This window comes from Leptodactylus fuscus, chromosome 1 (assembly GCF_031893055.1).
Source record: "Leptodactylus fuscus isolate aLepFus1 chromosome 1, aLepFus1.hap2, whole genome shotgun sequence".
NCBI lineage: Eukaryota > Metazoa > Chordata > Amphibia > Anura > Leptodactylidae > Leptodactylus > Leptodactylus fuscus.
Genome location: NC_134265.1, coordinates 147,511,761 through 147,535,699, shown reverse-complemented (window position 1 = coordinate 147,535,699; position 23,939 = coordinate 147,511,761).

Here is a 23,939-nt window from a genome sequence, read left to right as displayed (position 1 = left end):
TCTACCTAACAGATCCCTAAAAATGTCATTCACAAAATGTTGAAATACCACCGGAGCATTGCTCAAACCAAAAGGCATAACTAGGTATTCAAAATGACCTTCCGGGGTATTAAATGCGGTTTTCCACTCATCCCCGTCTCTTATCCGAATCAAGTTGTAAACTCCGCGGAGGTCAATTTTAGAAAACCACCGAGCCCCCACCACCTGGTTAAAAAGATCCGGGATGAGTGGCAGAGGATGTTGGTCTTTGACCGTAATTTTATTCAATTCCCTGTAGTCAATACAAGGTCGGAGGCCACCATCTTTTTTTTCAACGAAGAAAAACCCCGCCCCCACAGGAGAAACTGAAGGTCGGATATGTCCTTTAGATAGGCTCTCTTTAATGTACTGGCGCATGGACTCGCGCTCTGGAGCTGAAAGGTTAAAACTGCGACCTTTGGGTAGTTTAGCTCCAGGAACCAAATCAAAAGACAAGGGATAGTCAAAAATACAAGCCGGGTATATAACCAAGGAACAGACCGAATACAAACAGACAGGGAAACAGACTGAGCAGGGGAACCAGGAAACCCAAAGTGAATGGCTGGCAAGGATCCATGCCTGGGTGGGGTTTAAATAGCAGCAGAGAACCACACCTGATGGCTAACGGGATGGAGACTGAAGGCAAGGAAAAGATTAACCCTTAATGACCTAAGCACACCCAATAGAACTCCTAACACGTCTCCCAGGGAGACGCCGCGCAGCAAGGAGACCGCGGCGACTCCGTATCCTGACAATACGACTCTGCATCCACGCCTCTTTGTAAGTTTTCTGGACTTTCTGTTGGTTTCTGTAGCAGTGCATTTTTTATAACTACATTTATCTGTTTGGCAACAGGTGACAGGTGATCGCAAGATCCAGCAATGTCCATCTCTCCTTGCAGCGAGCTCTGGTAAAGGCATCTGGGGGTCTGTCTTGGCTCACAAAGGTGTGCTAGTTGTAGGTAGTTGTCTCTACTGCTCACAGTTATAAGCCGATTTCTTACTGTGGCTTTTATTGTGGCCTTTCATCTAACCATAACACCCGCTGTGCCACCTAACTAATTTGGCTTTGTTCCACTTTCCTTGTTTTCACTTTTTAATCCCATATGGGGACCTAGCATTTTCTGCAGGAAGGCTACTAGGTTGCTACCTCTTGGAGGGGTCCTGGTGTAGGTGGCAGCTAACTAAACACCAGAGAAATGCTGCTGCAGAGCATCAGAGGGACAGAAAAAGATTCAGCAAGAACAGGCCATAGGTCTGTGGCATGTAGTCAGAAATCATGGTCATAAACTACCCAAATTTCATGGCAGGAAGCTCAGATTCACAAATTGAATACAGGCATGGTTCACACACATGAGTAGTCAGTGGATCAATAACCTCAAAGTCAAAGAACAAGCCAAGGTTGACAATGGGAATCCAACAGTAATGCAGTAGAAAAACCCTTGCAGAAATCTAGAACACCATATCAAATATTGCTTGGACTCTGTAGTGAGATGGTGCATATGCTACAGAGGAACTGCATGTGGGGGTTGCACCAGACAATTGTTTATGATAGCTCAGTACCTCCACGGCTCTGTGTGACTGCTAGGGTGCTACCATTCACTGTATTATCACCTGCTCATTGTGTACAAACATGTGCCCTGCTGAAATATGGTGCTCCAGGGTATGATTTCTGACAACCATGTGGTCCAAACAAGTCAAGTGCAGAGCTTTTTGTATAGGGCCCCAGTCTTTTGTCTCACATCACTCCAGGGCCACCCTGAAGGCACTACTGCTGTCAGGCACCCTGTAACATCTCAATGGAGAGAGAAATCTATCTATGGGTGCATTCACACTGAGTAAACGCTAGCTTATTCTGAACGTAAAACACGTTCAGAATAAGCGGCGTCTAAAGCAGCTCCATTCATTTCTATGGGAGCGGGGATACGAGCGCTCCCCATAGAAATGAATGGGCTGCTTCTTTCACTCCGTGCAGTCCCATTGAAGTGAATGGGGAGTGCCGGCGTATACGGCAAGCTCTGCTCATGCCGGAGCGTACACGCCGGCACTCCCCATTCACTTCAATGGGACTGCACGGAGCGAAAGAAGCAGCCCATTCATTTCTATGGGGAGCGCTCGTATCCCCGCTCCCATAGAAATGAATGGAGCTGCTTTAGACGCCGCTTATTCTGAACGTGTTTTACGTTCAGAATAAGCTAGCGTTTACTCAGTGTGAATGCACCCTAAGTATGTTAAAAATGACCAAAACAAACACAGAAAAAATTCAAATAAACCCATTTTAGTAATACATTTTATTAAATGACCATTACAAAACTTAGCATATAGCATAGACATATTCGGTATTGCCATGACTTTCACAACCCATGTAATACAAATAACAATATTCATATTTTTTGTAACCGGTAACAATCTGGGATCTGCTATTATTATGCAGGGTCTGAATATATTTAGCTGTGTTCTTTTCCAAGGTCTATACCCCTGGAAAAGACCACTCCCACTTTTGTCTCACTTTGTGGATTGTGAGTCACTCTGTGAATGGCCCTCTAGTTTCACATCTTTTTCTGTTTGTTACGGTTCTGTGTATATATATATATATATATATATATATATATATATATATACACAATATTTTAAGCAACAGAACCTCTAGTCTGCAAGACACTGCAGCGAGGTCCACAGGCCCCAATGGTGGGCGGCTGTATGTCTGAATAGTCCTCTACCAGTTAAGCTGCACTGGCAGATATGTGACGCGATACTTAATGTGAACACGCTGCAAGAAAGCCCTGCCAGTTAACCTCACTGGACTGGTGCAACAGTACAGCTGAAACAGCAAGGCTGCCAAGGGTTATCTGTCACCCCAAGTCAGCAGCTAAACATGCTCCTGCAACAGCCAGGAGAGTAAAGGAAGTTTGACAGTAAAGAGGCTATCTAAGAGCCCAAACCTGCTGCAACTGTATGGGCTGAAACAGTGTCTACTGCTCCTAACCTTGCTATAGAGCTGTCAGTTCAGGAATTACAGGGTACTAACTACAGACCTAGTCTGAACCTCTGCCTGGATACTGGAGCCTAGCCCTGAACTACTGTCCTTTAACAAACTTCAGTCATTCTGATTCAAAGTGTGAGCACCGGACGGGCGTCGGCTCACACTATTTAAAGGCGAGTCCCCGCCCAATAGGGGCGGTGGTCATGACCTCACCGCTCATGCTCAGTAGGGACGAAATGGCACTTAGCCTGTGAGCGGCTCCAATAGGTCTGAGCATGCTCAGTAGGCCGAAAGCTGGACTTACACTGCAGACACCTCACTATCCGAGGTCGAGGGTGAGAGTTACATTGACCCGCAGGTGGCGCTGTGTGCTGAGCGAGAACCCTGCGGGACCTAATCCTAACACTGTGGTGGGTATGTATGGAGGTATGTGTGGGGGGCCCCAAAATTCCTAATACAGCCTTACATCTCTAAACTATTTCCCTCTGCAAGAGGTTCTTTTTTCTCAACAGTTTACCAGATTGATCCAGAGCAACTAGAATATAATCCTAATTTCCCTAAACAAATAAAGGTCTCTATGTGACCTTGTGTGATCTTTCTACATCAGGGGTGCCCAATACGTTGATCGTGATCTACTGGTAGATCGCAAAGGACGTATGGGTCGATCAGCCTGCACTGTGAATAAGCAGACAGCGGCGATCCCTGGGCAGCCACAGAACGCTGCTGTCTCCTGCTCTCACGATCCGCCTGGCCCCGCCCACATGTCTGGCCCCACCCACAGACACACCTGACCCCACCCACAAGTCCATCCGGTCCCGCCCACAGGCCCGCCCCGGCCCCGCCCTAGTAGATCTTTTGCCTTGGTCAGCTAATAGAGTAGCTCACATGCTGAAAAAGTGTGAGCACCCCTGTTCTACATAGTCACAGAATTAGACTTGTATTCCATAAACCTGAGCACCTGTTGCATTCCATCTCCATTCTCAATAAAATAGGAGCAGGACTAGTGATACAGTATCCATATCAGCTGCTGATCACTAGCTCACTAGTATGATCAATATTATTTTCCTGTATCTACAGGATAGGTGCTAAGTGTTTGTTTGGTAGAGGTCCATCTGCCAAAACCCCCATCAATCAGAACAGAGGTTAGAGTTGGGTCAGGGTTGATCATTTGTACCACGGCTGTTTTCAAAGAATATATGGGATTACACCAGATAGTTGAGTACAGCTCTTCACTATCTCCGGCAGTCTCAAAGTTTATGGATAAATGATAAATTGGGACTTTGGGAAAACTCCTTTAACAAAAATAGACAGTAATATGTTCAAAACCCCTTTCTTTTTCTGTAGTAAATTAGACAGAAGCGGAATGGTTTATCAGGGAACAACAGGAACACCATGTGAACAAGTCTTTGTATTATTTAGGGAGCACTAAACATGAAATAAAGCTATAAAACTCTGTTCATTTTTGGTGATATGCAGTTTGGACATGAAAGAAGTGTGGATTTCCTTCAATGTAGGACTACAAATTATGTCTAAAGAAATGGTTCCTAAAATAAGGATGACGAATAAATTACTTGTCTTTGGGATGCACGATGGAAGTGTTTCATAGAATGTAAGCTCTTGCGAGCAGAGCCCTCACTCCTATTGTTTGAAATGTTTATTTCTTTGTCACATTGTAATGTCTCACTTTGATTGTTCATGTGCCCTCTAATTTGTAAAGTGATGCAGAATATGGTGGCACTATAAAAAGTTATTACTATTATTGATAATAAAGTGGCACCTCCTAGTATTTAATTTAAGACACCAATACTCTATTGACACAGGGCTGCTTTAGCCATAGGTGTAACGGTGCAGCAGTCCCTATGGTTGCGGGGGGGGGGGGGGGGGCTCAGCCACCATGGATCAAGAGGGACAGTCTCACATTTTGGGTGATGTCCTGTTCCAGGCGGTATGCAGTGGTTTCATCTCTGTGTGCAGTAGTTTCACCTCTGTGTCAGCCTTTGGCTAATAATGTCTGTGGCAGGGAAGTGCAATGAGCACCGCGCCGCTAACATTACAGTTGGAGCCTGTAGGTCCATGGAAATGTGGTTTGGTGAGTAATACTTTTTTTTCTTTAATGTAAGATTGGTGGTTGAGGAGGGCAGGGGAAATTAAGTTATGGGTGGGCATTGGGGGGCCCACTTTCAAAAAGTTTGCACAGGGCCCCCCAATGCATTAAAACGGCCCTGTATCAACATTGCTATTTTCTTTATTCTATGCCTTGACAAGGAATGTTGCCTTATGACTGTGATGATCCTTGCTTCTAGTCTGTTATGACCAGCTCTTTTGTAATTGACATACCTGCAACTGTTTTTCCACTGTACTAATGTTAGGAAAGAATAAGTACAGAAGAACAAGATTGCAAATTTTCAAGCACTTACTGTGGCAAAAGGGATAGCAGAATTATAAGACATATGCAGTCCTTGAAAGAGGTTACCAGCAGTAGGGTACTTCAGGGAAAATTGTAGAGCCCTCAAATTGATTGTCTCATAATTCATTTGGTTGATGGTAATGAACACAAGCTTTTCTGTACTCTCAGACAGTGTTATACTTGCAAGGAAAACAAACAACAGGGAGTCTGGTAATCATATATATATGGGATGATTTAATACAGCGAAACTGCACACATTTATGAAAAAGAAGTAACTAATTACAAGCTAAATACAAATAAACCCAGATAATTATATGAGCTAAGTGAAAGAGCAATGACTTTTCAAGTGGTTAAGTCATTTATGGATGGTCCCTTGTCCCTTCTCCCAGCTAATTGGGTTGATATATATATATATCTCTGTCTATGCCTTAGTTTGTGAAGCAAATGTAATTAACTATTAACTATTATTGCCTATCTATCTATCTATCTATCTATCTATCTATCTATCTATCTATCTATCCATCCATCCATCCATCCATCCATCCATCCATCCATCCATCCATCCATCCATCTATCTATCTATCTATCTATCTATCTATCTATCTATCTATCTATCTATCTATTTATCTATCGAATGGGTTTGCAAAGTGAGCGCCCGTGAGTGTTTTGTACCTGTCCGCGGTGAAACCGTTTTTTTTTATCTGGACACAAAGTCCTGCATGTCCGACTTTGTGTCCAGTTAAAAAAAACTGTTTCGCCACGGACAGGTACAAAACGCTCACAGGCACTCACTTTTCAAACCCATTGAATTGAATGGGTTTGAATACTAACTAAGAAAAGTAGAGGTAGATCGGCCTCACTCCAGAGGCAGAATTAAAATATAACTGTTAATTCATATAAATAATAAAATGACCAGAGGATACAAAAAACACCATTTTTTAATGTGTTTTTCTCATTTTTTCACTTCTTTTTTTGTATCCTCTGTTTCATTTTATTATTTATATGAATTAAAAGTTATATTTTAATTCTTCCTCCGGAGTGATGCCGATCTACCTCTACTTTTCTTCGTTACCATTGTTTTGCTTCTTGGTCCAGGAAGCAGATCGTGCACCCCGCAGAGGACATTAGATCATTCGCGGTGAGCTCCAATATTTCTATATTATGGACTGATTGAAAACTGACTGCTGGGTTTCCTTCCCCTGTCCAGTTTCTCGGGACAGAAGACGGAGACCGGCAGGATTGCTTAAAGCGCACACGGGTGCAGATGTGAACCCGCCCTAAGTAGTTTTGGTTAAGAAAATACTGGTTTTTGCAGCATTAACTTGAATTTTGGAGAGTTCATCGTTGAATTGTTGTTTCATATCCTTCTCCAACACTACAGCTTGCTGCTCCATTTTCATGGACACTCCCGAACAAAACATAAAATGTAACTGACAAATTCTAAGCCTGAGGTGACCGTATTGCTGGTTAAAAGTTACGTCCCTTGCCGCATGATATTCAAAACAAATCAAAAATGCATTTCATACTTTGCCGATTTCTCATTTGGCATTCTATAGAATCCCTAGGAAATGTGTAAAATATGAATCGTTCCATACATTGCCGGCTAGTTTTAGGCATTATCAATGCCTAGGCATTCTCTAGGATGCCGGATTTAAAACCCTGCTGGTATATATATTTATAGTCTCCTACTTACTATTGTGGTTCTGACTAGATTTTGGAGTAAATGGTGGGGCATCTTAGGCTCATCTTGGTGAATCTTAGGTACATCTAGTTTGAGAGAAAAACGTGAACTTACTTGACATAAGGATGTGGCTTCTCAGAAAAGGAGCATAGATTAAGTATGCCAAGATGTGCCAAAAATGTTCCAAATTGATGTTGTTAAATTATGGCTAAAAGTAATCCAACAAAAAATGGGTATAAATTTAGATAGTCTAAAGATACATGAGACAAATATGGCGCATTTTCAGACTTTTAGTAAATCTGGACCATAATTTTCAGCCATGTATGAAGGTGCCAAGTGAATATATACATAACAGATTAATACATAACGTCTCATTTTTTGTACATACTGAATCATTTTTCCATAAAGGGCACTTAATGCGTGGAAAGAAATGTTAATCACCAGCCTCATTATTACCATTATTTCTACTATTTAGAAAAAGGAAATAAAGGGCTTTAAAGAATCTATCCATGAAAAAGAGTTCAGCCTAAGGATTAACTATCTAACAAGCTTTACATCACCTATTATAATAGCCCCTTATGGTAACTCCTAACCTACAAATGACAGAAATTCAGACAGGAGACACTGACATTAGCCTATTAAAACGAATATTCTTTTTCCATTATTTTACATGCGTCATGGATAAAGAGCATAAGGTACAGTTCAAAATTAGTTTCTATGAATAGGCACATCCTGCCAACTAAGCTCTTTGAATACATTTCCAAGACAACCGGTAATGTTAATATCATTTTATTTTTAGAATTCACCATTCACACAGATCTTTCACCTGATTCCAAATATGCTGTTGCTGTTATATTTGCCGCGTAAGGTCTATTTAATAAAACACTGCACCCTAAACTCTTCAATTTATGTCTCAGAACATGGACGTCACAGAATATCAGATATTAAATGCACTTACTATTTGTCAGTGTTCTTCAACTGTTCATATTAAGTTTGAGCCTTCTGTTGGAAGTATAAAGTGAGAGTCATTCTACACAATAGTGATACCATCAACGGAAGCCTCCAATGGATATTCCTGTTTTGGCCTACATTGGTGTTCATCATTAATAAGTTCTCATGATACTCTTTACTTCTTCAGGATGTCTCTATATAGGAAAATACAAACTATACTTTTCATATTGGCGAATAAAAAGATTTATTGGTATATTTCCAGAGGAGTTGCTAGTGTCTTAAAATATGCAGTACAAAAGACTTAAAACATATGTCCCAAATTCTTAAACCCACCCACCACCAGTCAACCCTCCCATGCAAAAAACAGCTATACAAATTTGACGCCATTTCAGGAAACACAGAAAAAACTATTACATAACTACGACATCCAATGGATCAAATAAGACATCTCCATTAGAGATGAGCGAGTACTATTCGAAACAGCAGTTTCGAATAGCACGCTCCCATTGGAATGAATGGGAGGGGCCGGTGCGCAGGGGGTTAAGCGGCAGGACACTGGCCCCGGCTGCGTGCTGGCTGCGTCCTTTCATTCCTATGGGAGCGTGCTATTCGAAACTGCCATTTTGAATAGTACTCGCTCATCTCTAATCTCCATCACTTTAGACTCTGGAGCAGATTTTTAACACTGTCTAAAAGCAAATGGCAATTGTTCTTCATAGCAACCAATCATAGCACAGCTTTCATTTCTGAAGATCACTTTGAGAAATGAAACCTGCGCTGCAATTGGTTGTAAATTTGTCCATTGTCTTTCTTTAATGCTTCTTCCAGCCATGACTTCCCTCTCCCGAGTGTGCCACATGTCTTATGTTCTTAATGTCTACTTCATCACAGTGGCCTAACAGTATAATCCTGCTGCTAGCCATAATACTATACCTGTTATGTTGCCTTGTGACCTTAAACATAGCACAGATAATGCCCTCTACTGTAATAAATGACACATAGATCCCCACAAAAATACTTTTCAGCAGGAAGTAGTTCCCCTTACAGTGAAAGAGCTTCTATAGTCCTCCCGAGGGTAATAATGTTACCGATAGTGCCCCTATTTGTAATAATACACAATGAGGGAATACCAACAGCATCATCTTTCTAAGAAAAGTGATTTCAGTACCTTTAATGGCTTCACCCCACATTGGGCCTAGGGAAGATGGAAGGCTGAACGCAGGTGAACGGCCACCTTCGCCTTATGCAGGTACACAATGTCCAGCACTGCAGGAGAGTCTCCGGCCCTAGATTCATCTGTGTCTGTGGATAATTCATTGCTCTCCGCAGACATTAATGTATGTACATAAGGAACTATCTGTGTGCAATCTTATTTCTGTTGGTTAAGGGTCCACATCACGTGACTTAAAAGGTCCTTAAAAAGGAAATCAAAAAAATAACCAAAAATTCAATCTAAGTAAAATACTATCAAATTTTTTTATTATAAATATTATTATTTATTTTTATTATGTAGGTGAAACGCGTTGAGGAAGCCTTGCATTGTTGTGTGTCCTTGGTGGGCCTCCTATCGGCGTTTATATCATGTCTACAGGTATCACTTGTTTATTTATACATTAGTAATGGTGGCACCCAGTATGACTGAGCCATTGTATAATTAACTTTATTTGTATACACAGTTTGTCTTTTGCTATATGGATTGATCCATCTTCTATGTTTTTTACCATCTGTTGGACTTTTCATTTTGTGAATGATGGTGCATATCACTGGTTGAATTGCAGGATTTATATATTTATTTATATTTTACACTTATATTAGAGCATTTCAAACCCTGATTCAATTCTAGTTCCCTCACTTACCATCTATTTGGGTACTTTTCGTAAGTTATTGCAACATTCATTTATTACTCATTATAGTCCAACATTTGTTTAATTTTCTTACTGTGTATATAGCATTTGTATTTAGGTATCAGCACCTTACAAATATTTGTGATATCATGTATTCTCCCGATTGGACATCCCATCAAGTGGTGTCTTGAGTATTGTAACATCTGCCCCTTTTTGCTGCTACTCATTATATATTGTATATTTCATGATGTTATAATAAAAATTTTTGATAGTATTTTACTTAAATTGAATTTTTGGTTATTTTTTCGATTTCCTTTTTTTGGGCTGTTCGTTTTCCTTTTGTTCTATATATTTTTCTAGCCCTGGGTTTGTTTATTTTTTAGGTATTTTTTCGTTGTATTAAAAGGTCCTTAACCCATAGAAATATAAAGACTCTGGACTGACTGTCAAAGGAAATGTAAATGCAAACTGCTTCCCCTATCTTGAATGTAGTAACTGTCCTGCAACACTTCTCTGTGTCTCCTACCTGAAACAGTCACTGCACAGTACCACCTCTCTTATTATGTATATGGACACTGCACTGCACCACTTGTCTAAGTCTGTATACTGCAATGCACAACAACATCTCTCTTAGATTAGATTCACAGTTTTTTAGGATTTCAGATTTTCTTTTATGTTATAGTAATAGAAAAATGGAAACCCCCAATGTTGATATATTTGTTATATGACTGAAAGAATGGATCTGACTATGTGTTGTGTACTCCATCAACAAGGACTTATTTGTCCATTTTAGATGGACTGTAAGCATGGCTTCCATATATATATATATATATATATATATATATATATATATATATATATATATATATAGTCCTATGAAAAAGTTTGGGCACCCCTATTAATCTTAATCATTTTTAGTTCTAAATATTTTGGTATTTGCAACAGCCATTTCAGTTTGATATATCTAATAACTGATGGACACAGTAATATTTCAGGATTGAAATGAGGTTTATTGTACTAACAGAAAATGTGCAATATGCATTAAACCAAAATTTGACCGGTGCAAAAGTATGGGCACCTCAACAGAAAAGTGACATTAATATTTAGTAGATCCTCCTTTTGCAAAGATAACAGCCTCTAGTCGCTTCCTGTAGCTTTTAATCAGTTCCTGGATCCTGGATAAAGGTATTTTGGACAAACAATTCAAGTTCAGTTAAGTTAGATGGTCGCCGAGCATGGACAGCCCGCTTCAAATCATCCCACAGATGTTCAATGATATTCAGGTCTGGGGACTGGGATGGCCATTCCAGAACATTGTAATTGTTCCTCTGCATGAATGCCTGAGGATTTGGAGCAGTGTTTTGGATCATTGTCTTGCTGAAATATCCATCCCCGGCGTAACTTCAACTTCGTCACTGATTCTTGAACATTATTCTCAAGAATCTGCTGATACTGAGTGGAATCCATGCGACTCTCAACTTTAACAAGATTCCCGATGCCGGCATTGGCCACACAGCCCCAAAGCATGATGGAACCTCCACCAAATTTTACAGTGGGTAGCATGTGTTTTTCTTGGAATGCTGTTTCTTTTTGGACGCCATGCATAACGCCTTTTTTTATAACCAAACAACTCAATTTTTGTTTCCAAAATGAAGCTGCCTTGTCCAAATGTGCTTTTTCATACCTCAGGCAACTCTATTTGTGGCGTACGTGCAGAAACGGCTTCTTTCTCATCACTCTCCCATACAGCTTCTATTTGTGCAAAGTGCGCTGTATAGTTGACCGATGCACAGTGACACCATCTGCAGCAAGATGATGCTGCAGCTCTTTGGAGGTGGTCTGTGGATTGTCCTTGACTGTTCTCACCATTCTTCTTCTCTGCCTTTCTGATATTTTTCTTGGCCTGCCACTTCTGGGCTTAATAAGAACTGTCCCTGTGGTCTTCCATTTCCTTACTATGTTCCTCACAGTGGAAACTGACAGGTTAAATCTCTGAGGCAACGTTTTGTATCCTTCCCCTGAACAACTATGTTGAACAATATTTGTTTTCAGATCATTTGAGAGCGGGCTGTCCATGTTCGGCGACCATCAAACTTAACTGAACTTGAATTGTTTTGTAGAAAGAAATGGTCCAAAATACCTTCATCCAGGATCCAGGAACTGATTAAAAGCTACAGGAAGCGACTAGAGGCTGTTATCTTTGCAAAAGGAGGATGTACTAAATATTAATGTCACTTTTCTGTTGAGGTGCCCATATTTTTGCACCGGTCAAATTTTGGTTTAATGCATATTGCGCAATTTCTGTTAGTACAATAAACCTCATTTCAATCCTGAAATATTACTGTGTCCATCAGTTATTAGATATATCAAACTGAAATGGCTGTTGCAAACACCAAAATATTTAGAACAAAAAATGATTAAGATTAATAGGGGTGCCCAAACTTTTTCATAGGACTGTATATTTATATATATAGTGAATAGTGTTTATTATTCAAAGGAAATTTGTCAATAGTAAATTGGTTATAAACCTAATCCCAGTACCTAGTATAGGTGATTCTACAATTTCCAAATATGTTTGTGTTATTCAGCCTTGGAGATCCCTATTCATATGCAAATATGGCTGCTAATCGAGAACAGAGACCGAAGCTACCTTTTCCATCTTTTGCATATAAATAGACAGCAATTTAAATAAAAATGGGGTTCCAAAGCTGAATTACAGAGATGTATAGGGCGGGGAAGGGGAAGGCACATTTCTGATTGGTACGTCCATACATTTTGGAGCACTTGAAAATATCAGTGACCTATGCCCTTTATCGCATGTGCTTGTAACACCCCTGCATAGGTCATACCTTGGGTACAAAGGGTACTCATTTGGTATCCAGTGGGCAAATGTCAAAAGTAGTGAAAGTATGATATGAAAAAATCCTTTTGATTGAGTAGATTGATTTAACAGGTACAAGATTCACAGGAAATGAGAGTGATTCACCTTTTAGAGAATCCATGAAGAACATTTGTTAAAAGTTTCTTCATCTGTAATTATATCTTATTTTAATCCTGATGTGATATATAGTTATATAACTGACACAATTCAAGCAATTACTGTAATGTTAGAAAAAGGTTCTTATCTGCACTGTTACTAAATGGAGAAAATGCTTTTGGGTATGACTGGATGAATATAATAAAATAAGTAATTACATGCCATTCACTTCTAGTTTTCCAACCCTCTATTCTTATGTATTCTTATGAAGACACCGTGGAAATTGAGGAGTAGCTAAAGAAATTTTCTAAATTAATTTATTACCATTACTTACAATGTGTTAACATATTGCATAGCACTGTGCATGGAATGTATCTACTTATATCTGTCCTTGTCTCTAAAAATAATTATTATTCTTCACAAAAATGTTCGTTGGTTCAGACTAAAGGTTTGTGTTCAATCCAGAGAGGTTTGTTAAAAACCAGAAGAGCAGATTGCCTTAAAATGTTATGTATGACACGCTGAAGACAGGTCTCCTAGGATTCTAACTCCTTTTTAGCACTCTATTGCAAACACCATCTTAGTATGGTGGCCAGTGCTGACAAACTGCCTGTCTGAAGACTCACTGCACTGTTAGATTTTACAGTTTTTTTTTTTTCAATTAATTTTTAATTTATTTTTTTTTTTTTTTTTTTTAATTAGAGATGAGCGAGTAGTGAAATATTCAATATTCATTATTTGTTTCGAGTAGACCCTCAATATTCGACTATTCGACCGAATATCAAATCCCATTATAGTCTATGGGGAAAAAATGCTCGTTTCAGGGGAAACCACAATTCGACTCAGGAGGGTCACCAAGTCCACAATGACACCCCATAAAATGATGCCAACACCTCTGGAATGCAACTGGGACAGCAGGGGAAACATGCCTGGGGGCATCCAAGTCCCAGTGTTACCCCACTATCACAGCCTATCAACTAGATACTTTCCAAACTCAATAGAACCTCTATGAAAATTGAAAAATACTTGGAAACCTTCTTTCCTCCACAATAGTATGAACAGAAACACAAATTTAAAGCTAAAGAAACATTAGCATTCACCCCTTTAAATCACCTTGCCCATGACAACCACAGATGGCATAGGTAATGGGAAATCCAACAGCCCCCACCCTTAACTGTCATTGTTTATGTGTGTGTGATGTGGCGAGACCTCCAAAAATTACTTTTCTGGCCCTCCACGTGAGCCCTTCCAAATTAAAGGGGTATTCCCATGTACATAATCACATCTATATTTGTAGATAATTAAAAGTTAAACATTTTTGCAAATATAAGTAATTAAAAATTCTGCAGAGTTTTAAAGATTTTCTCTAGCTTTCTTAGTGGTGACAGTCTTTTATCTTAATCGTTTGCCATGGATACCACCACTAATGCAGTGGATTTTGGAAATGGTACTCCATCAAGGGACTCTGCTGCTCACACACCCTGCTCAACATGTGGTATGTCGAGTTCCAGCATGTGGGGATGTTGCACAACAGCCGGTGTTCGGGCAGATGTAGGCATTGCTGGAGGGTTCAGAGGCTAGCAGTGGCTACTGTCGACTTACGAAAGTGGGCGCACAAGCTCACCAGTAGCTCATGAACGTTGGGATATGTTTTTAAAAGTCGGAGGTTGGCAAGCTCCAGAACCGCTACCAGGTTCCGACCGTTATCGAGCATGACCATGCCTGGGCCCAGGTGCAGTGTCGAAAACCAGATTGCCATCTCATCGAGGATGGCATCCCTCACCTCGGAATCAGTGTGCTGTCTGTACCCCAAGCTGATGAGTTTTAGCCTGCTGACATCTCCCCACACCAGTGCTGCAGCATTTCCAACTCGCAGCTGCGCTTGATGTTACGGCTGAGGAGGAGGAGGAGAACCGGGAGGGTGGTTCTGAACCCTTGCCAGGAATCTTGGGTGGGGAGAAGAGGTAGGTCACCCCACTTTGCGACCCTGTCCCAGCCTCCACTACATTCACCCAGTGTGCCGTTAGTGATATGTAGCGTCCCTGTCCGCATGCACTTGTCCACGTATTGGTGGTCAAGTGGACCTTAGTGCAAAGTGTGGAACTAAGGGCACGCCTGATGTTACTCGATATGTGCTGGTGCAAGGCGGGGACGGCACACCGGGAAAAGTAGTGACGGCATAGCAAGGTGCCGCAGCTGCCATCAGATCACGTAACACCTGAGTCTCCATAAGCCTGAATGACAATGTCTCCAGATCCAGCAGTTTGGAGATGTATCAAAAAAAAAAAAAAAAAAAAAAAGAAGAAACCAATATAGGAACTCACCGACCGATGCAAGGTGCACGACCTATTTCTTCTGGACTCGGAGAAGAAAAAGGATCCAAATGTGAATGAGAGAGTAAAGGTCCGCAGCTCTTGCTCGTAATAAAAAAGTATATTTTATTCCATTATTTTAAAATTTGGCAAAGAACACCATGACAAAAAAGTGGAAAAGAAAGAAAGTACAAAAAGTGAAAATAAAAACGTTAAATATCACATCTCTGGCTTGGCTGACGCGTTTCAAAACCGCAAGGGTTTCTTAATCATAGCCTGATGGTTGCCATATCCAAACTGAAACTGACTACTCCCTATATATAGTATATAGAACAGGTGTCATTAATCATCCATCCGACTCCAAAACACTTCTCTCCTGCCGTATGTCATAGATTGTTCCAAAGTTTTAATTCATAATGCTGTTACTATCATCTCAAAACATCTTAAAGCATCTTAGAGCAACTCCCACTTTTCTATATGCAAAACTAATATGAAAAACTCATATTAGAGTATATACACACACAGGGAAGGAAGGGGGGAGAGGGGGAGGGGGGGGGGAAACCGGAAAAAGATAGAGCATACCATATTAATCAAAAAAATAAATAAATTTTTCCTGCTAAACAATCACACAGTGAATGTTGTTGCTCTCCTAAATATACATGTTATAAATGCCGTTTTGCCATCACAAATATATTTACCCGTATAAACCCTCGTTGTGAGGTCACACATCGCATTTGACCTCCTTGTATCACATAAGATTCCATTCATAATTCATAATTTTCACTTTTTGTACTTTCTTTCTTTTCCACTTTTTTGTCATGGTGTTCTTTGCCAAATTTTAAAATAATGGAATAAAATATACTTTTTTATTACGAGCAAGAGCTGCGGACCTTTACTCTCTCATTCAAGTTTGGAGATGTGCCTATTTAAGGCTTGGGCATATGGGTGGGTTGCGCTATATTTTTGCCTGCGCTCAAACACCTGGGAGATGGGAAGAGGTGCATGATGGTGTAGGAGAAGGAGCGGAGGCAGGAAAAAAGGGGAGGATGAGAGTGAAGTCCCCAAAGTGACAGAGGAAGATGTGGAGGTGTCCTGGCTGGTGTGTATTTGGTGTGACTAAATTGTCTGTTCTTAGTCTTCTTGAACATTGCCACAGAAAGTGCAGATTTTATTTACTCAAGCAGCATCTGCAAGGTGCAGTATAGTAGCAAACAGAGTACAGATTGAACTTGAATTGGATTTGAGAAATTGTTATTGATTGATGCCAAAGCTGCTGCACACTTTATGAGACAAACACCTTTCACTCATTTTCATTACCATCAGCTTAATTCTTCTTCAGTTCTAAGTACACTAATCCCCAGAACCCTAACACTGAATTATCTGTGTATTACCCTATTTCTCTCAGTTTGACCATCTGAGATGCTCCTATCTCTTTAATCTCTCTCCATAAATTTGACACATTCTCTATGTTTGGGCTTTTTATACTGCCTATGAGTCATCAGTGCCCTTAGATCTACAGTCCTCTTGATTGGCTGTCCCGTGTCACAAGGCTGCTTGCATGGCATTATGGGTGGGTTAGTCTGGTTTCATGTGATTTCATATGTGATGCCTGATGTCATGTGCTCGCTTTCTCCAATTAATCTCATTCAAACATCTTCAAAATCCCAATGTTCCCTAACTGGTTCACTCATCTTTAATACTTATGTACGTTTGTAAGGGAATTGCAATAGGAGCAATTCCCCAGTAGGAGCTGGTGAACCTTGAGGAGAGGGGCACAATAGATAGTGAGTCCTAAGCTGAATTCCCCCCACTGTCCCTTCCTGCTTGCCGGTCCTATCCTAAGCAATAGGTGGCAACTGGTCGACGGGCCCTTCCTATATAATTGACAACACAGAACAAAGACAAGACAAACAACAACAAAGGGAGGTCAGTTAGCCAAGGGTCCGGTAATAGTGGAGTGACACAGTACAGAATCAAAATCCAAGAGAGTAGTCAAAGGGTAAGCCAGAGGTCAGAGGTTTGTAATACAATAGCAGCAGACAGAGGAGCTTAGCAGGGACAAAGTCTAAGGACATAGTCTCAATAGCCAGCAAGGCTGTGTGGGCTAATGTCCTGTATATAGGAAGCCAAAGACTCGCCCTAGGCTTGATTGTTAGACTGGCTGTCAATAACACAGGCAAGGCTAGAATTAACCATTTGATGAACAGATGGAAACAAGGAGCAGGAGATGGGTGTGGTGGGATTTCAACCACAGAGGACAGACAATAGAGCAGTGTTCACAGGGTGCAACAAAAAACATCAAGCAAAGAATCAAACTTAACTTGCCGTCTGCGCCGCAGCGTGTGAGCAGAGGGTGGCACAGAGATCTGAACAGGCAGATACGTTACATCGTTGTTCTAAGTCTAAATAAGCTTTCTACAAAGCAACCGTCATGGATTAATGTAAATATGTTACAGCTCATCTTTCATCTACTAACCGTAGAATTAGGGTTTCTCAACCCTATAAGTTGAATGGTGAAGAAAAATAGGCTTCATTTGTTTCTTATCTACGTTTAGTAGTCCATCTACTAATGACTTTTTACTTTTGGCTGATTAAGCAATTTTGATCCCCATAAACCATAGTGATTAGTGTAAATGATACATAGAATAATAAAAATGACTGTTTGGCTAAGGCCCCATGTAATGAGCCACAGCCAAAAAAAGCTGTGGAAAAGACCGTCGCAGAAACGCTTCACATTGTTTTCTGCAGAACTTTTATAAAAAGTCTGCAGAGTTTTCCTCTGCGGACTTTTTGTACCTATTATACCTATAAATAAAAACAAGAATTTCTGTAGGTATAATTGACATGCTAAGATTTACAAAAACGCAACACTGCCGCTGAGGATATTTTTCTGCAATGTGTGCATGGGACTAGCAAGAATCCCATTCACTTTGCAGGTACTGTAAAACACAGTAGTTGATGCAGAGGAGTTACTGCTGCTGCCAAATTACTACATTTTCCGAAACTTGGGGCCCCAATCTTAAACTTAGAATAAGCCAATTCTTGAAAAGCAGATCCAAAAAATACTTATATAAAAGTGAGTTAAAAGCTGCAAATTATAATGGTCTGCTTTGTTTTGTTTCTAAGGGGACGTTCACACTACCGTTGGTAGTCCGTTATGATAGGGTCCGTTAAAAAGAAAAAAAAAAAATGTTTATCATAACGGGCATTAATGGACACTAACTGATTTTAATGTGTCTGTTTAAAAAAGAAAAAAAAATAAGATACTCTTTAGCATCAGCTAGTGTCTATTAAGCGTAAGGCCCCATGTTGTGGAAAAACTGCATTTTTTGTTGTAGATTTTGCTGCGTTTTTTTGAGCCAAGGTCAGGAATAGCTTGAAAAGGAATGGGAAACCGGGTTCACACAGGGCTTTTTGGGCCGAATTTTGACACGGAATCCGCATCAGAATCTGGCTCAAAAAACCACCTCCTATTGAAATCAATGGGAGTCAGTCCTTTTTCCGCGAGCGAAATGCACTTTCTTCAGGCGGATTTGCCTCGCAACATCCGCCTCACGACACCTCCCTCCCAACTAGACCCATTTATTTGGACCTAATCCGGAGTGAAATGCCGTGACTGGATGCTGGTGTACTGCACCGGCATCCAGGCGCGGCTAGCCATTTTTTGGACCGGAATCTGAGACGGCCTCCACCTCAAATTCCGGTCCAGAAAACCCTGTGTGAACCTGGCCTTAGACTTTTACTTTCTGTTTGGGAGCCTTCACATGGAGTATACGCTCCGCTCATTCTGAACGTAAAAGTCGTTCAGAATGAGTGCATAAAAAACAAGCTCCTGTTGACTTGAATGGGTGCCGGCATACGAGCGCTACTCATTGAAATCAATGAGAGGCTTTTTTCCCTATTGCTTTCAATGTGATACTCATTCAAGTCAATGGGAGCTGGTTTTTACGTGCTCATTCTGAATGAGTTTTACGTTCAGAATTAGCGGAGCGTATACTCCGTGTGAAGGCTCTTTTAAATCTACTCCTGACTTTCTAAAAAAAAAAAAAAAAACATAGCAAAAACTGCAACAAAAGACACTGCATTTTCACAAGGTGGGGCCGTAGCCTTAATGTCTGTTTTTATACTGTCCAATTTTTGTTTATTTTCTGTTCTGCTTTCTAAGCATGCGCAGAAAGACATATAGAAATAATGGACCGTATAACTGACGATCATCTGTTACCATCTGTCATATGCCCATTAACCAGAGACATTGTTAAAATAATGGATACTTCACATCTATCAAAAGTCCATTATTTTGACTAAAACCAAAATTCATGCACCCTACATTATTATCTCCACCAAAATAATGCACTTTTGATGGATTTGGTGAAAACAGACACTAACGGACAACTGATTAAATACCATTGAAATCATTGGGATTTTTAATAGAGATGAGCGAACACTAAAATGTTCGAGGTTCGAAATTCGATTCGAACAGCCGCTCACTGTTCGAGTGTTCGAATGGGTTTCGAACCCCATTATAGTCTATGGGGAACATAAACTCGTTAAGGGGGAAACCCAAATTCGTGTCTGGAGGGTCACCAAGTCCACTATGACACCCCAGGAAATGATACCAACACCCTGGAATGACACTGGGACAGCAGGGGAAGCATGTCTGGGGGCATAAAAGTCACTTTATTTCATGGAAATCCCTGTCAGTTTGCGATTTTCGCAAGCTAACTTTTCCCCATAGAAATGCATTGGCCAGTGCTGATTGGCCAGAGTACGGAACTCGACCAATCAGCGCTGGCTCTGCTGGAGGAGGCGGAGTCTAAGATAGCTCCACACCAGTCTCCATTCAGGTCCGACCTTAGACTCCGCCTCCTCCGGCAGAGCCAGCGCTGATTGGCCGAAGGCTGGCCAATGCATTCCTATGCGAATGCAGACTTAGCAGTGCTGAGTCAGTTTTGCTCAACTACACATCTGATGCACACTCGGCACTGCTACATCAGATGTAGCAATCTGATGTAGCAGAGCCGAGGGTGCACTAGAACCCCTGTGCAAACTCAGTTCACGCTAATAGAATGCATTGGCCAGCGCTGATTGGCCAATGCATTCTATTAGCCCGATGAAGTAGAGCTGAATGTGTGTGCTAAGCACACACATTCAGCACTGCTTCATCAAGCCAATACAATGCATTAGCCAGTGCTGATTGGCCAGAGTACGGAATTCGGCCAATCAGCGCTGGCTCTGCTGGAGGAGGCGGAGTCTAAGATCGCTCCACACCAGTCTCCATTCAGGTCCGACCTTAGACTCCGCCTCCTCCGGCAGAGCCAGCGCTGATTGGCCGAATTCCGTACTCTGCATTGTATTGGCGTGATGAAGCAGTGCTGAATGTGTGTGCTTAGCACACACATTCAGCTCTACTTCATCGGGCTAATAGAATGCATTGGCCAGCGCTGATTGGCCGAATTCCGTACTCTGGCCAATCAGTGCTGGCCAATGCATTCTATTAGCTTGATGAAGCAGAGTGTGCACAAGGGTTCAAGCGCACCCTCGGCTCTGATGTAGCAGAGCCGAGGCTGCACAAGGGTTCAAGCGCACCCTCGGCTCTGATGTAGGAGAGCCGAGGGTGCACTTGAACCCTTGTGCAGCCTCGGCTCTGCTACATCAGAGCCGAGGGTGCGCTTGAACCCTTGTGCACACTCTGCTTCATCAAGCTAATAGAATGCATTGGCCAGCGCTGATTGGCCAATGTATTCTATTAGCCTGATGAAGTAGAGCTGAATGTGTGTGCTAAGCACACACATTCAGCTCTACTTCATCGGGCTAATAGAATGCATTGGCCAGCGCTGATTGGCCAGAGTACGGAACTCGACCAATCAGCGCTGGCTCTGCTGGAGGAGGCGGAGTCTAAGATCGCTCCACACCAGTCTCCATTCAGGTCCGACCTTAGACTCCGCCTCCTCCAGCAGAGCCAGCGCTGATTGGCCGAATTCCGTACTCTGGCCAATCAGCACTGGCTAATGCATTGTATTGGCGTGATGAAGCAGTGCTGAATGTGTGTGCTTAGCACACACATTCAGCTCTACTTCATCGGGCTAATAGAATGCATTGGCCAATCAGCGCTGGCCAATGCATTCTATTAGCGTGAACTGAGTTTGCACAGGGGTTCTAGTGCACCCTCGGCTCTGCTACATCAGATTGCTACATCTGATGTAGCAGTGCCGAGTGTGCATCAGATGTGTAGTTGAGCAAAACTGACTCAGCACTGCTAAGTCTCTGCATTCGCATAGGAATGCATTGGCCAGCCTTCGGCCAATCAGCGCTGGCTCTGCCGGAGGAGGCGGAGTCTAAGGTCGGACCTGAATGGAGACTGGTGTGGAGCGATCTTAGACTCCGCCTCCTCCAGCAGAGCCAGCGCTGATTGGTCGAGTTCCGTACTCTGGCCAATCAGCGCTGGCCAATGCATTCTATTAGCCCGATGAAGTAGAGCTGAATGTGTGTGCTTAGCACACACATTCAGCTCTACTTCATCAGGCTAATAGAATACATTGGCCAATCAGCGCTGGCCAATGCATTCTATTAGCTTGATGAAGCAGAGTGTGCACAAGGGTTCAAGCGCACCCTCGGCTCTGATGTAGCAGAGCCGAGGCTGCACAAGGGTTCAAGTGCACCCTCGGCTCTCCTACATCAGAGCCGAGGGTGCGCTTGAACCCTTGTGCAGCCTCGGCTCTGCTACATCAGAGCCGAGGGTGCGCTTGAACCCTTGTGCACACTCTGCTTCATCAAGCTAATAGAATGCATTGGCCAGCACTGATTGGCCAGAGTACGGAATTCGGCCAATCAGCGCTGGCCAATGCATCCCTATGGGAAAAAGTTTATCTCACAAAAATCACAATTACACACCCGATAGAGCCCCAAAAAGTTATTTTTAATAACATTCCCCCCTAAATAAAGGTTATCCCTAGCTATCCCTGCCTGTACAGCTATCCCTGTCTCATAGTCACAAAGTTCACATTCTCATATGACCCGGATTTGAAATCCACTATTCGTCTAAAATGGAGGTCACCTGATTTCGGCAGCCAATGACTTTTTCCAATTTTTTTCAATGCCCCCAGTGTCGTAGTTCCTGTCCCACCTCCCCTGCGCTGTTATTGGTGCAAAAAAGGCGCCAGGGAAGGTGGGAGGGGAATCGAATTTTGGCGCACTTTACCACGTGGTGTTCGATTCGATTCGAACATGGCGAACACCCTGATATCCGATCGAACATGTGTTCGATAGAACACTGTTCGCTCATCTCTAATTTTTAACAGATTTTTGAAGGATCTGTTAGTGTCTGTCCTTTTCTAACAACGGTAGCGTGAACGCTTCCTAAATTTACCATTTGTAGGAATGTAAAGAGAATTTTAAGCCTTATGAACACAATGTAAAATATTATGAACAAATTAGATGTATGTAGGTTATTGTATAGTTTTAGTGTGGTTTGTGGGCATTTGTTACTTGAAAACCGCAATCTATTACTCAGAGGCCACAAGACTAATTCTATCACTGTCTAGAATTTACAAGCTACAAGAAACCTCAGATGAATAGTTTCTTTAGAAATCAGAGGCAGTTTTATCCTACCAGGGCACCAATAAATCAAGTCTTATTATTCCATATTAATTTAATCCGGGGACATTAGTCAGAGAGACCTTTCTGTAGCCTAATAAACAGAGGCAGCTGTAGTTTCTCTTTATGTGAGCAGTTGCTCATCCTAAATTAGAGCCAGTGTTAAGAGGACAGAACTGATCACAGCATGATTCAAGCATATACTGTAATAAACTGGAAAACAACATGAAAATGTTACCCATGTGCACAAGATATACCGTAGAAACCTCAACATTTGAATACAATTATACCTCACACTAAGTTATTTTTGCTATATAGATTACTTCAGTTCATTATAGGAGACTTCAGTACTAATCTTGGGAACATGGTGGTAGAAAAATCACAACTTCAGGAGAAAATAAACTAAAGCTGTGACTTAGAATAAAAAAAAATAATAGAATTAAATTTATGTATGAACAAGCAGTACAATTTTATAAGGACAGTGCATTGGTAGAAAACATAATTAGGTTATTTGGGAGGTGTTATTACATTATTAAGGCCTTTACGCAACAATTACAGAGACGTCTAAACTATAGCAATCTGACTTTATATACATATATAGCAGTGGTAGCTCATGCGGTAGGCACAATGCCTTATTTCACCAATTGTGAATGTAAGAACTTCCTGGCAATTCAAATGAATTAGGGCGAGTTCACACCTGCGCCCGTTCTATGCTTTCTGGTTTCTGTCTCCTGGACAGGAGACAGAAATCGATAGTCAGTTTTTAAACCCATTCATTTGAATGGGTTTGCAAAGTGTCCGCCCGTGAGCGTTTTCTGCTTTCTGCGGCAAAACCGTTTTTGTTTTAACCGAACACAAAGGCAGACATGCAGGACTTTGTGTCCGGTTGAAAAAAATGTTTTTTTCCGCGGAGACAGTAAGACGCTCACGGGTGCTCACCGAAGGACACTGAATGCCTATATGGTAATTTCCCAGACCACATAACGTCTGACACATTTCCATACAGGACCGAAGCCTGAAGCCTGAAGGATTAACCCCTTCCCGCCGATGGCATTTTTTGATTTTCGTTTTTCGTTTTTGACTCCCCTCCTTCTAAACCCCATAACTTTTTTATTTCTCCGCTCCCAGAGCCATATGAGGTCTTAATTTTTGCGGGACAAATTTTTCTTCATGA